This window comes from Pimephales promelas, chromosome 19, assembly GCF_988280905.1.
Source record: "Pimephales promelas chromosome 19, fPimPro1.hap1.1, whole genome shotgun sequence".
Lineage (NCBI taxonomy): Eukaryota > Metazoa > Chordata > Actinopteri > Cypriniformes > Leuciscidae > Pimephales > Pimephales promelas.
Window position 1 is genome coordinate 4,647,683 of NC_142787.1, and position 15,693 is coordinate 4,663,375.

At 36.4% G+C, this 15,693-nt stretch overlaps 1 pseudogene; it reads right to left on the minus strand.

Annotated features, from left to right (window-relative positions):
* LOC148970709 (uncharacterized) overlaps nt 1-14,820 on the minus strand; it is a 99,170-nt pseudogene extending 84,350 nt beyond the window's left edge.
* Between the last annotated feature and the right edge of the window lie 873 nt (nt 14,821-15,693).

The following is a 15,693-nucleotide window of genomic DNA, read 5'->3' on the forward strand; positions in this document are numbered from 1 at the left end:
TCTCACAGTACTTAAAGGAATAGTTCACTTTTCAAAAAAGTTTTGCTGATAATTTACTCACCCCCATGTCATCCAAGGTCCATGTCTTTCTTTCTTCAGTCAATTCGTTCGTTTCGTTCGTTGAATGAACCAAATGACTCGGAAAAAGATTTGTTCATTTTGATGAACGAGTTCGAACAGGAGAGTCACGAACACAGAACAGAGCAAGGCGAGCATTTGTTCCTATAAAACTTAAACTTTGTTATTTATTTAATAAATGAGCGATCGTTTCGCTTGATAAGACCCTTATTCATCGTCTGAAATCGTTTAAAGCCCTTTGAACAGTTTGCGGTTTTCACTGAAACTGTCATTCGGACCTTGAACTGTTTGGCTACCACTGAAGTACATTAAATGGAGAAAAATGCTGGGATCTTTTCATCAAAAACCTTAATTTCTTTTCGACTGAAGAAAGAAAGACATGGACATCTTGGATGACATGGGCGTGAGTAAATTATCAGCAAAAGTTTGTTCAAAAGTGTACTACTCCTTTAATTACAGCACTAAAATACTGGTACAGTGCTGATGATAACTGCAAGTCGATCACTAAAAATTACTTAAAACGGCACAAACATTCGTAGCAACAGCAGAAAATAAACATTAAAACAGCTCTGAAACAACCTTTTCACTTTTAGTTTGTTTATTTATGTTTTATTATTTTTAAATAACAACCATTTAATTGGTCATTGCTCTCTCAGGGGAGGATAACTCAAATACTAATCAATGAAAATGCAAAAAAAAAGTAGTCACATGACCCACAGGGGTCCATTTTGTGCATGTCACATGACTCCATATTTTCTCCAGTGAAAAGTGCATCACTCATTTTAGTCCATATAATCGCCTACACAATCGCCTTTTGTATTTTCAAAAACTTTGTATTACATCATCAATGTATCATAGGGCATTACACAAAATCTTTACTGTGTCATTCGCTCAGTTATGACATTTTAATGCAAATGTGACATTGTTTGAGATGTCTTGGTTATGACAACTTGATGTAAACCAATACATCATAACCTGTCAGTGTCTTTGTCATGACAACTGGACATTACCAAGACAACATAACTTGTTATAAATATGTCATAAACATGACATAGCAGATTAATTATCAAACTTAACTTTATGAGTTAACATTACATTAAACTGGTGGTCATGTGGTTGGTTTTGACATTGGCTGTCATGAAGCCATTATAACATTGGCTTTAAAACTCCTGTAGAACCACAACCGTCAATACTCGCTCGCTCGCTTTGATATATTAGGATGGTTCTGGTGATTTTTAATGAAACAACAATGATTGTAATGTTTTGATATGATGGCTTGATGAAATAATGTGTTGGTACTTGTGTTCCAAAATGGTACAATGTTGAAAAGCAAATTTGTATCTAATTTTGTGTAATACTACATTAAAAACTAGATCAATCTGTTTGTTCAAGTGTTTGGTTAAATAAAATGATGTTTTCAACAAATATATTTATTTTTTTTCTGTTTGAAATTGACCAACAAACCTTTATTAAGTAAATACATTTAAAAGGGATTCAGGCAGGGAAAACATCAGAAAATCATAATCAATCATATTGCGTAATAAATTCAATTTGATCATATTTGTTTTTACCTTTAATTCAAATTCAGTAACTCATTTAGTCATTTGAAAGCAATTGACAATTCAATTCTGAAAGATACACAACTTTGCACACAACATCATAGCCACAGTTATTACAGATCAGTTCCTGGAGCTTTTGGGTCAACCATATCAAATTCTGCCCTAAATTGAAGTCATCATTTCACCATCCTCGCGTGTTACAGCAAAATGACATTATCATGATGTAATCCGATGCAACTTCTCATAACCAATTCAACAGTTGGACATTTCCAAGGTCATCAAAGTTACAATCTATCCCAATAATGACTGAATATTGCATGTTACGATCATGCAATCCAATCTGCTCTTCATTGATGCTGCTTCAAAAATCTGTGCTTATTTAAAGGATGATTTGTAATTTTTTTTTTTTTTGGTAAGTTTTTTTCATCGTGGTCAATTACAAATTGCCCATTTGTGACCCTGCCTGTGAAAACCCAGCAAAGACTTAAATGTGTGCCTCAACTGTCTGGTTACCAGCATTCTTTAAAATATCTGATTTTGTGTTAAGCAGAAGAAAGAAACTCATACAGGTTTGGGAAAAACATGAGGGTGATTAAATTATGATAGAATTCAAATTTTTGGGTGAACTATCCCTTTAACGGGTCAGTCTCAAATTTTGTACATATTCTAAAATTATCTAGATGCAAAATATTTACTAATCTCATAGATTCTATTCTCAAAAGTCTGATCTTTTTTTTTTTTTTTTTTTTTTTGATTGATTGAGCGGTTTCTTCCCCACAGTGCAAGTGACTTAGTATTTGAGCTAAAACTACCATGTCTAGTACAGGAGTCAGCCGTTCTTAAAAAAAGGACTATCTTTTATCCTGTCACACTTAACCAAAGCAAAGGATAGACATACAGTATATTCGGAATCAAGCAAGTTTCACCAAAGAATGGAAAAAGCAATATATTTTGGAACCAGTAGCAACCCAAGACAAGCAGAATCCCCTTCACAGATCGGTCAAACTAGAGACCACCACCTCAACAATTACCAAACAACATTTGGGATTTCTTTGACGACAACGTCTTATCTTCTCTGGCCTATACACTAACATTGAGACTAAATTGGGACTAAAAGCGGTCAAAGAAACTTTCGAAAAAAATCAAAGATACCTCAAGACCGGATGAAGCAATTCTGAAACTAGTAGAAATCAGCTTAACATGTAATGATTTTGAATTTGCAGGGCAAAACTTCCTTCAACCCTTCATACGCCAACATATATGGCAAATTGGAAGGAAACAGTCTTTCCAAAATGTGCCAAACTGCCGACCACTTATTACCAATATTTAGATGATATTTGGGGCTCTTGGGAACATGGGAAGGAAAGTTTGCTGGAATTCATACAAACTCTAAATGACCATCATGAATTAATTAAAGTAAAAGCAACCACAAACGACACTACAATTAATTTCCTGGACACAACAATCTTTAAAGGCCCAAATTTTAATAGGCTACAACTCACCAACTGGACACAAATGTCTATTTCAAGGAGACCGATACACATGCCCCACTCCATCATAAAAGTTTTCACTCCAAACACACCTTTGAAGGTATTGTTCGTGCACAACTATTCAGATTTTCCAGAATATGCACTAGGGAAGAAGACTTACAGGAGGCTAAACGTACGCTTTTCAGATCACTCAAAAGGAGAGGTTACTCCAAAACAAAACTCAGGAGAATATATAAGAAACACGAGATACACAAACTAGTTCAGGACAACAGCAAAACTCAGAGGAACAAGTAATAGCCCCAGCTATCTTCACTTACACACGTGCATCAATCAAATTAAATAAAAAAATCAAAAACAACTTTGCTAAAACCTTCGGGGACACACAAAACATCACCAAACGAAATCCCAATCTAAAGGATATCCTGATCAAAAGTAAACTTCCCACTCAGGTACCCACACATTTAATCCATAGACCCAAAATTATCCGGCAAATGGGGCAGATAAGAGGATTTTTCTTTTTCGTTTCGTCCTGGTATATAATAAGGGGCTATTTACTTGACACTGCTTTCAACTAAAAACTGAGACATTTTAATGCGTTTTTGCCTATAACTTATCAATAACTGTGTGAAGTTAATTAATGACGTTAATCTACAAAGCAGCTCTGCAGAAAACAAGGATGTCATCCAGTTCTCAGCCAAATCAATAATGTTGAATATTAAAGGGTTTGTTCACCCAAAAATGCCATTATGTCATTAATGACCCTCCCTCATGACGCTCCAAGCCTGTAAGACCTTCATCTTCAGAACACAGTTTAAGATATGGTAGATTTAGTCCGAGCGTTTTCTGTCCCTCCATTGTAAATGTATGTACGGTATACTGTCCTTGTCAAGAAAGGTAATAAAGACATCATCAAAGTAGTCCATGTGACATCAGTGGGTTAGTTACAATGTTTTGAAGCATCGAAAATACATTTTGGTCCAAAAATAACAAAAACTGCAACTTTTCAGCATTGCATTGTCTTCCGGTTCTGTTGTGGATCCGCGTTCAGTGACGCTACTGACGTGTGTCTGGTGCGGCTGAGCTTTGGTTACAGTCTGAGGGAGACAACGCTGTACAAAACAATCTTCACAAATACATCTTAAAGGGGAAATGAAGCAGTGAATCAAGTTTACATGATTTACCAGATGGATTTCCAATATAATCAACAATTATATAAGAAACATTACAAATGTAAACATTTAGAAGTGTTATTGACGAGACGGGAATATCTGACGGCAGACATCACGAACAATGTTTCTATGTGCAGTTTGTCAACATATAACATGAGACGTCGTCTTTTTGTCTAATATCTGTACCTAACATTAGTCGTTCGCGGTCAAAACACTGGTGTAAACACAGTTTGATGTCGCGATTTTCAATGCCCAGAGCCTGTTAAAACTTGAGCCAACCAACCCCGTGACGTCAACTGCACAATGGCGGCGCCCTGGCGGCGAAAGATACAAAGTTTTTTTTCTTTTTTTCTTCTAAATGTTTACATTTGTAATGTTTCTTATATAATTGTTGATTATATTGGAAATCCATCTTGTAAATCATGTGAACTTGATTCACCGCTTCATTTCCCCTTTAAGGATTTCCACAAGGAGGAAGACTTTTTGCCCAGCTATATTTAATTGAACCCGAATACACGGACATACCAGATACACGTCAGCAGCGTCTTACGTCATCAGAGTCACTAAGGACTCGTTAACGCGGCTCGACAACAGAACCGGAAGAGAATGCAATGCTGAATAAAGTCGTAGTTGTTTCTATTTTTGTACCAAAATGTATTTTCGATGCTTCAAAACGTAACTAGCCCACTGATGTCACATGGACTACTTTGATGATGTCTTTATTTCCTTTCTGGATAACGACACTATACCGTACATACATTTCCAATGGAGGGACAGAAAGCTTGTGGACTAAATCTAAAATATCTTAAACTGTGTTCTGAAGATGAATGGAGGTCTTATGGGCTTGGACCGACACTAGATTAACTAACCCTTTAAAACGCGATATTAACTCATCATAAATCTAGCAACGGATTCTGGTCCTCAATCTGGCAACCCCCGTTGTATCTGAGCAGGAGGGGAGAGGGGAACCAAAACAACTCTCTTCGTTATTTTGAATTTGGACTGCAGTACCAATTTCAACCACTAGCTGTCAATCTCACATACTCACACATATAAACTCATGCAATTGGTTGAGCCAGTGTTGCTACCCTGCGAAGGTTGGTTTGCAAAAAAGATTGCTATATTTAGATAAAACCACAATGTTTAAACTTTTTTTTAGAGGAATCAATAAACCAATGTGCTTTAGTAAAAGCCAGAACAAGAAAATATTTCAGCATCCAATAAATCATGCCTCTAAGCTGTTTTCATTTGGAAAATCCAAGAACGGATATACTTCCTGAATTAATCTTGCTAAAACTTGATTTGTGTCATGCTGCCCATTGAGTTATGTGTCTCTAATTTAATCCAGCATCTGCCACGGTAAAGCTTATGGTACTGACAATATTGCATTAAATTCCTGCCAAAATATGCAAGCCTCTGCCATGTTATTAAAGTAGCAGCACCATTCATCTTGTGTTCACGTTCAAATCACGTAATCAAGTACAAAGCATCTGTTTGATCAGTCAAAACGTCTGAGCCCATTTGTCGAACATGTAGGAGAGATGTCTCTTCATTACGTCATTCAGCCCATTGTCAAGCACTTAACTTTCCAAACCAAGATAAAACAGGAAGATACCTTTGGTTTTCAAGCTGTTTCCAAAAATGAACTACCCCCCAACATCTAAAAAAAAAGGCTTTCGACTATATTCATAAACCCCACCCACGTCTTCATCGAGTCAATGCGACCAGCCAGAGCTAGAGGCCAATGGTTGGTCACGTGTGTCAAATGAAAAAAAAAAAAATAGAATAGCATTGCAGAAATAGCATTTGAGGGGCTCGGACCAGCAAGCAGCCGGCTAGCTCAGCCCTTGGCCCCGGCAGCGTTTTCATTGGGCAGCATCACAGACAGCTAAATATAGGTTGAGATTTGCCCTCCCAGGTCACACAACATCATGATGTCACTCAGCCAGGCCAGTCTGCCCCTCACTCTCTTGCAGTCTAGCTCTTTTCATTTCAATATTCCTCTCATGCGACAAATGCAAGGCGAGGCTGACAAATACTGATGTCTAACATCAAACCTTTTGTCATTAGTACAATTTCCTTTGATACATGTTTCACATAGTCAAAACAAGGGAGAGAGAAACAGCTGTCAGGGACTAACTTCATTTATTAACGAAGTGATGTCTGTCTTTCAAATAAATTTCAAAAGCTTTTTTTTCTGGGTGAAATTTAGAGCAGTTTTAAAACATAATGATTACAAAGTGTACTTACCGATAATGAACATAATGAACATACATACTACTTACCAATAATGAACCGATAATATATGTACTTACCGATAATGAACATGACAAACAAACTACTTACCGATAATGAACATAATGAACATACATATTACTTACCGATAATGAACCGATAATACATGTACTTACCGATAATGAACATATCGAACATACATACTATTTACCAATAATGAACCGATAATATATGTACTTACCGATAATTAACATATCGAACATACATGCTACTTACCGATAATGAACCGATAATATATGTACTTACCGATAATGAACATGACAAACAAACTACTTACCGATAATGAACATAATGAACATACATATTACTTACCGATAATGAACCGATAATACATGTACTTACCGATAATGAACATATCGAACATACATACTATTTACCAATAATGAACCGATAATATATGTACTTACCGATAATTAACATATCGAACATACATGATACTTACCGATAATGAACCGATAATACATGTACTTACCGATAATGAACATATCCAACATACATACTACTTACCGATAATGAACCAATAATACATGTACTTACTGATAATGAACATATCGAACATACATACTACTTACCGATAATGAACCGATAATACATGTACTTATCGATAATAAACATAATGAACATACATACTACTTACCGAGAATGAACCGATAATACATGTACTTACAAATAATGAACATACATACTACTTACCGATAATGAACCGATCATACATGTACTTACCGATAATGAACATAATGAACATACACACTACTTACTGATAATACATGTACTTACTGATAATGACCACATTGAACATACAAAGTGTACTTACCGTAGAAGTGTGTTAAGAGTCATAGTTATGTTAAGTCTTTAAGTGGCTTTTACTTCGTTATATCTGCTATATATATATACATATATTGTCAACCATTGATGATAAAACCATTATTTGCATAACAATTAAGTTGGAGGGGAAATGCATTGAATTCTAAACTATTTGGGCATTATAATACCTTTTGTGAATCCTTTATTGCATGATGATTTCAATTTGAAAGTGTATAACGTCAGCTGAGGTCTACAGCACAACAGATTGTGTTTTCGTTGTAAGTGTGTGTGGCCTGTTTAAACTAAGATATGAGCACTTGAGGCGTCACAAACATAGGTTAACAAACTTGAAACATTTAAAGCTGACTGGTTTGTTCACACTGGCCCTCATTGCTTATGTAACAGGGACCTGCCATTGCAGATCAGCGTCAGGGTGGACGTACAGAGTGAGGCAGTATGGCATTGTTAATGCTGACCCAGTTTCTTAGGTAGCAGCCCTGGCATGAGTCGCATGTGTCTCTCCGTTTTATCCGGATGGAAGACGATGATTTACAAGAAGATCCACCTGACACAAATATAGAGAGCTCTGTGGTGACTCAATAAACGTGACACAGACGAAAGCCGTAAAAAGCTGATTGATGTGAGCAAGCTGTCAGAGAGCGTGTCATTTGTCGCCGCTTGGTCAAGGCGAGATGGCTGTGATTTTTTGGAGAATGTCTGATGTTTACTGCCGAGCAGTCATTTAAATTGTTAGTGATGATTTACATGCATTATGGAAATAATTCGGTGTGCAGTGGAACCAGATATCCACCAGCTCTATAAAATCAATCAAAGATACAAAAGCAAAACCGAGAGGGAAAAGGAAATCAATTTTATCTTGCATAAAAGTCTATTTTTAGAACCATAAAGTCACAGACGTGTGTGTGTAGCAGTTTTCATTCGCTTCTTCGCACTTTAAAAAAAAAATATATATATTACAAAGTACTGGGATTACAAGTATGCTGGGGTTGGTCAGGGAAGAAAGCCTCTAAAGACCTGGATGAGACCTCCATCCTCCAATGTCATCTCGAAATTGAAAGCCAATGGCTACAAGAGGCTGGATTGAGAGGTTGTATACCAGTAAAGAAACCATTTATTAACTGTTTCTACTAAAACATTACGACTGGAGTATGGAAGATTGCAGCCATGAACTCAAGTCCGACAAGTCAAAATGTCACAAGCATTGGATGGAGTCAGGTAAGTTCATTGGAGATGACTGGAGTGTATTAATAGCAAATTCATGTGCACAGCTGGGGAAACACAATGATTTTAGCTATGTCTGCAACAGACGTTGAAAGGATCTACAAAGTTGCCGACACTTTAATTATGGACCAATACTTGGGAATCTTGCTGAACAAAATGTAGCCAAGTGTGGAGGATCTGATTTGAGATCAAATGTGCATTTTCCAACATGATAACGATCACTAACCAAACACACAGTGAATGCAACAAAGTTGGCCACAATAAAATTGTTCATTCCCAGCTTTTTGATGTCTTTAAGTGGGCTCTTCAGTCCCCTGATCTTTAAAAACCTTTGGGAAATTATAAACCTCAGTTGTGATGAGTCATGCTGGTCTTCCAAGCATAAATTAGGACTTAAGCAGGATTGAAAAGAAGTTGAGCATGACACTTGCACAATGTCAATGCCCAGGAGAATGGATGCTGCAATGAAAAACAAGGGTGAACCAACAAAATATCAATAAATGATTGCATTGTAGTCAATGGATGCTTTGTTTCTTTTTAGCTTTTTGTTCATCTGTGCCTTTGTATATTTAATTGTATTGGTAACACTTTACAATACAGGTACACTAATGTGCATTAATTCATCCTTAACTAATGCACAGATAATCATGAGTTAATGTATAACTAATGAAGAACTAAACCATTAATTGATGATTATTGCATCAGCAACTAATAAAGAGTCAATATGATTAATAGATTAAGTAATACACGAATTGCTATTAATTCAATGTGTCATTGTGTATTAATTCCTTAATAACATATTTTCTTAACTAATAGTGTAAATTAATGTGTTAATTATCACAATTAGTCAAAGCTATGCACTTCAACTTCCAGTTGTCTGCTTTAATTAATCATTAGCTAATGATTTGCAAAGGTATCATTATGTTATGACTTTACTTGATGGGGCACATCATTATTAACTAGTCATTTAGTAATTGTAGTAATTTGCACATGAATTTGCACTAATAATGAAGTAATTAATCATGAATTAATGCATATTAGTGTACCTGTCATATTATCTGGAAGTTGAAATACAAGGCTTTGGCTCATTCTGGTAATTAACACTATTAGTTAAAAAAATGAGTTATTATGGAATTAATCCACAATTAAATATTTAATTAATAACAATTCATGTATGAACTAATACATTAACCTTACAGACTCTTAATTAGTTCCTAATGTGGTAATCATTAATGAATAGCTTAAATAATCATTAGTTACACATTAATTCAGTATTATCTGTGCATTAGTTAAGCATGAATTAATGCTTATTAGTGCACACGTATTGTAAAGTGTTACCATTGTATTCTTCTTCCCAACGGGTAATCTAAATCATTACTCTTCTCATCTTAATAACGCCGTTACCGTTACTGCCAAAAAATGCAGCGCGTTACTATAATTGTTGAAGCTGTTTTTTTCTCCGTCCGTCATGTCCATGCACAATATGTTGCGATCATCCATCCACTAAAGAACAATCCACATACAATTTCTCAGTGTTATTTATTTGTTAGTTTCAATCTCAATGCGCTGGCATAACATAAGTGCACGAGGAAGCACGACATTCTAGGAACGACATTCTAGGAAAACAAGTTGAGTCAAAATAAAAGTCCCCATTTGTTCACACATGCGCACAATGAACTCTTGCACATTTTTAGTATACAACAGTCAATAGCATAAAGTAAAAACAAAGTAACAGTAAGAAATAGGGGTGTAACGATACTCTCATGTCACGATTCGATACATATCACGATACTGAACTCATGATACTATATTATTGCGATACTCCAAGACATAAGGTTAACCAAAAATCTACTGTTTATTAAAATGCTAAATTTGATATTACATTGTGGGTTTAAATGAATAGGCTTGGACTTGGTGCCTTGTAACCCAAGGACAATGGTGACACGAGAATAACAATATTCATGATTTTGAAGCTGAAAATACAGAATTATTTTAGATGAATATGCTTGCACGCTTCCATTGACTAGATATATTTAAAATAATGTCGGCCACTTTTTACTGGTAACATCAGACATTTGGCATTATCAGCACCTACAAATGTTCCCACATTGCATTATTATACATTATAACCAATATTATACATAGTGGTTTAATGTAAACTCTGAAAATCAGATTTTTTTTTCACACAGTAATTTTTATTTTGGGGGAACTATCCACGATACATATTGTCACTATCCACGGTACGTATTGTTGTATTTTTGTATTGCGATATATTGTGGCACGATATATTGTTACACCCCTAGTAAGAAACATAAAATAATATAGTTAATGAGAACATATAACTCAACAGCTTAACAAGCTTAAAGGGATAGTTCACTTTGAAATTAATTTTTGATATGTTTTAGCTCACCTCAAGTGCTTCCAAGATGTAGGTGTCTTTGTTTCCACAGTACTTTCCATTTTGATATTTTTTTAGATCAAACCGTTGTTGTATTTCAGTCATACACTGGAGGTTAAGGGGTCCTCCCTTGGTTCACCTCAAAGAGCATGCACAGAGAAGTCAAAATTAAACATGATGGCCTAAGACACGAAACGAGCGGTTTGTGTGAGAAAACGAACAGTATTTATATCGTTTTTACCTCGTGTAACACAGCCATGTCAAACTGATCTGACGGCACGGGCGCTTCGGTCTGCGCATGCGGCGGAAGTGATCGCTTGGGCGCCTACGTCACTCTTTGTTTATACAGAGATTTCGGAAGTTTTACCTTTCACAAAACATATCCGACAGCTCCGCCCTGGAGGCCCGATGGTCCGACAGCGCTCTCTCTCTCTCTCTCTCTCTCTCTCTCTCCTGGGGTGACACTCATCACAGAATTCCACAGCAGAACATTGTCACCTAAATAATAAGTACATGTACTGTACATAAACTAATTTCTGACATGCAATCACCATAATACAAACAAGCACAACATAAAGCCACAAAATCAAGCAGTTAAAATATTATAGCACTCATGTCTCTCTCTATTTTGAAAAATGGTGTGTTCTGGCTATGCACACTACCAGAGCCCACCCCCAAAACACTAGCTCAGACAGGTAAGATCTAACATGTGCTACAATATGCAAAATTACTCGAAATACTTTAAAACAGACAGTAGTTATCTAGTGATAATGTCATTGCCCAGGTTCATCATCACATCTCTCTCTCTCTCTCTCTCTCTCTCTCTCTGATAACTGCATTAGACTGTTACCAGCAGTGTTGGGAGTAATGCATTACAAAAGTAATACATTACAGTAACATATTACTTTTTGCAGTAACGCAGTAGTGTAAGGCATTACTAATCAATTTTCAGTAATATTTTACTCGTTACATGTTCAGTGAGGCTTGTATTACAGTTGTATTACAGTGTATTGTCTGCTTTTACTTCTTAAAGGCAACAGACTATGTGAAAGTTTTAAAGCAGTCTTTTAGTGCCCGTTCAGAGTGGTCGCGTCTGTAACATTGTTTTTTCCTCATAAATGCGAACACGAAAACTAAAATAAAATGAATATTTTAAGTTCTATGGAGACTGGAGAGCCAACCCTTCCTCATCCGATTTGCGCAGTGTAATTAACAGAATTACAAAAAATATATTTTACCTCCTATTTTTTTGTCACGCATGAATGTGTGTCTTTTCCCTAATATTAAAAATAAAACAGACTGATATTTGTCTAATGTCTGGAGTCCTTTAAGGAAGTAGCCTATACGTTTCAATAAATGCATTTTCTGAGAATTTTTTCTTCAAGTTTTGACTGCAAATGTCCATAATGCTGGACTTCCCCAATTTTAAATAATTTATCCTCAACTAGTTTTGTGGTGTAGGTCTACGTATTTTATAATGTTAACTTCAAATAATACTAATAGCCTAATTTAAAGATTAGGCAGCATTGGATCTGGACGGTAAGGAGAATAACGCTGGAGTCGTGTGGCGAATCGCGATTTCGGTTTCATATTGCATATCGTTACAGCCCAAAAGTTAAGTTCTACTTAGTTATTTTGGTGAAAGTAACTCAAAAGTAATACATGAGTAATGTAACGCATTACAATTCTGGGACAGTAATATTGTAAGGTAATGAATTACTTTTAAATAACAGTAACAAGTAATACCTAATGTATTACAGTTTGGAAGTAACTTGCACAACACTGGTTACCAGTGACTGAAGCCTTCGTTATTAGTTCTATAATAACGTAGAAGAGATGTCTAAAATGAAACAAGAACATTTTAAGGACAAAAACCTGACAAATATCTTGATATACATAATCTGACATAGGGTGAAGTCAGGTAAAGTGGGAAATTTTTTGGTAAATTGCATTTTAAACAACCTAAACCAGTTAGAATGGATTAAAAATGTATGTGCTTTCATTAAATAGATTGTAACGAAGGCAACTATGTTGAAATTTTACCAATTTATTTATTTATTAACAAACTGTTCATCTTTAAACACCATCTGACACCCTCTTCAGAAAACTGGAACGATCAGGTTGAGTGGGACACTTTGTTAGGAAAAGTGGGACACTGTTTTATGGTTAAGATGAACATGAGAAATACAACCCCATAAAGTCGGGTAAATAGTAAATAAAACCAGAATACATGCATTAAAAATTATGAAGCGCTGAAGCGCTAAATACAATAACAGAGACCTTCAATTCATTTAAACTTGGAAGGATTTTTAAAAAAAAATGCATTTCCAGAACGAATGCAAAAAAATGTAACATTGTAAACGTCATTCTACAGTCAATGAATGGAACTTTCATTAAGCCTAAATCTTTTTACCACAGCTTTTTACAAACTTCAGTGAATACATCCAAGACATATGAATTCATCATCATCCATAAGTCCATTGAGCTATCCGCAGGACTACAGCTAATCTTTTTATACAAATAATTCAATATTAATTATTAACTAATTATTAATGAAAGAGTCAAACCTGCTTGGGCATTCTCAACAGTGGCGGCCTTCTTCCAAGCGGGGCTAAACACAGAAAAAAAAGCTGTTTTGGAAGCTTCTTCCCACCTGTCTTCCCTGTCCACTTGCGTCCCAGTTCCTGCCAGTGGTGTTTCAGGCTTCGAAACAGCGATCTGTCTGCTGGCTGGAGGGCGTGAGTGGTGTGGGGAGGATAGCTCACTATATGGATATTATTTTTCTTCATGAGCTCCAAGAATTCCAGATTGAAGACATGGCTGTAGTGGCCATCTAAGAGCAGGACATGGGGTCTTGGATCCTCCTTAGGTAGCTGCTGGACAAACCGCTCCCCCCACTCCAGAAACAGCTGGGAGTTTATCCAGCCATTATCTGACACACGGATAATTGCATTTTCTGGTCGTTGCTCCAGCCACTCTACCCTGAGCCTCTTTCCCTTAAAAATTACCATCGTGGGGGTGTAAGTCCCAACCGCATTGAACCCAGCCAAGACTGTTGTCGTTTCTCCTTTTTTTACCCTGATGTTACCTAGAAATAGGACTTGCCAGTCACCCGACAACTTTTTTTGAGATGAAATGGTCCGGATTCATCACAGTTCCACAGGTGGGATGGCATATCCTGGATCTGTAGGCGGTGGAGGAGTGACGTGTATGTCTGAAACCATTGCTCAACTACAGTGAGATTCATCCCAGAGGCCCTTGCAGCTGAGAGTGATTCTGGCTTGCGGAGGTTCAGGTTTGGATTCCTTTTCATGAAGCCCTCAAACCAGTAGTGACCAGCTTTTTGCTTTTCCGCAGAAAAACCAGGAATGCCATTCATTTTGGCGTACTGGAACGCAATACGCCGTATCACTGCGTTCCAGGGGGAACCCCCTTTCAGCTAACAATTTAACGAGGCTAGCCAATTCACTCTCAGCTTGAGGTGAGAGCAGGGGGCTCTTACCTGAGGCATGGCGGTAGCCACTCACCAGCCCTGTCACTCGCCTTTGCAGGGTTGACTTTGGGATGTTCCATGCTCTGGCTAAAAACCTTAATTTTGGTTTGTGTCCTTCATTCACCTCCTGCTGATACTCTTCAATAGCCCCTGCCATTCTCTCTTCACTCCACTGGTTTAGTTTTCTTCCTTTTGTACTTTGCTGTCTTTTCCTTTTCTTTATTGCCCTGTTCTGTCTTGTATTGCTTTCTTCTCTCCCTCTCTGTCTCTCTCCTCTCTGCATGGGTGCCATCTTGTATATTTTGAAGTTAGCAACCTAAAATTTTATGTTTAAATACATTATTAATACTTATATCTTATAAATGTTGTCTTTTGTTCATGAAATGGCTGCATTGTGTTTGCTATAATTAACTTTAAAATTGTCCCGCTCAATCTGAAATGCACTGTCCCACTCAATCTAACACTGTCAGGTTGAGTGGGACAGTACTGTGAATCTAATTTTCACAAATATTTTATACAATTAGATGCTCATTGTTATTAATCTCTAATTAATAAAGTTCTATTGTTACATTATAAGAGACGGAATTATCAACCTTATTGTTCTAAAATAGATTTGCACTTGCCGGGTAGCTTACCATGTGTTCACAGGAGTCAAGCAATTTGAAAAATAACAACCAGACCACATCTGTGACGTCACACTAATCACAACCTTTATTTCATATCCAATAGACATTCAGCTACAACACAGTAACCATTGTTCTGATTGGCTTACAAAATTAACCCTTCACAGTACCTAAAAGCTTAAGTGTCCCACTCAACCTGACGTCCCACTCTACCTGAATTCACCCTAGATAATGTTTTAATGTGTGTTGTTAACTGCGGAATAATTGACTTTGCAGCGTTCGTTAATTGAAAAAGAATGCACCCCTGAGGTGTAACGGCATTCCCACTTTGGTTGTGCATTATTTTTCTAAAAATTCAACTGCCCGTCATCAATTATTCCTTATTTTACATGGTATACATATATTAAATAATATATAATTAACATTATATTAAATGTTACTGTATTATTATTATTATTTAATAATAGTTGTTGGGGGAGAAAACAAAAAAAAAATCCTCAAAATAGACTATCTTCATTACACAATTGAATTTATTTATTTTT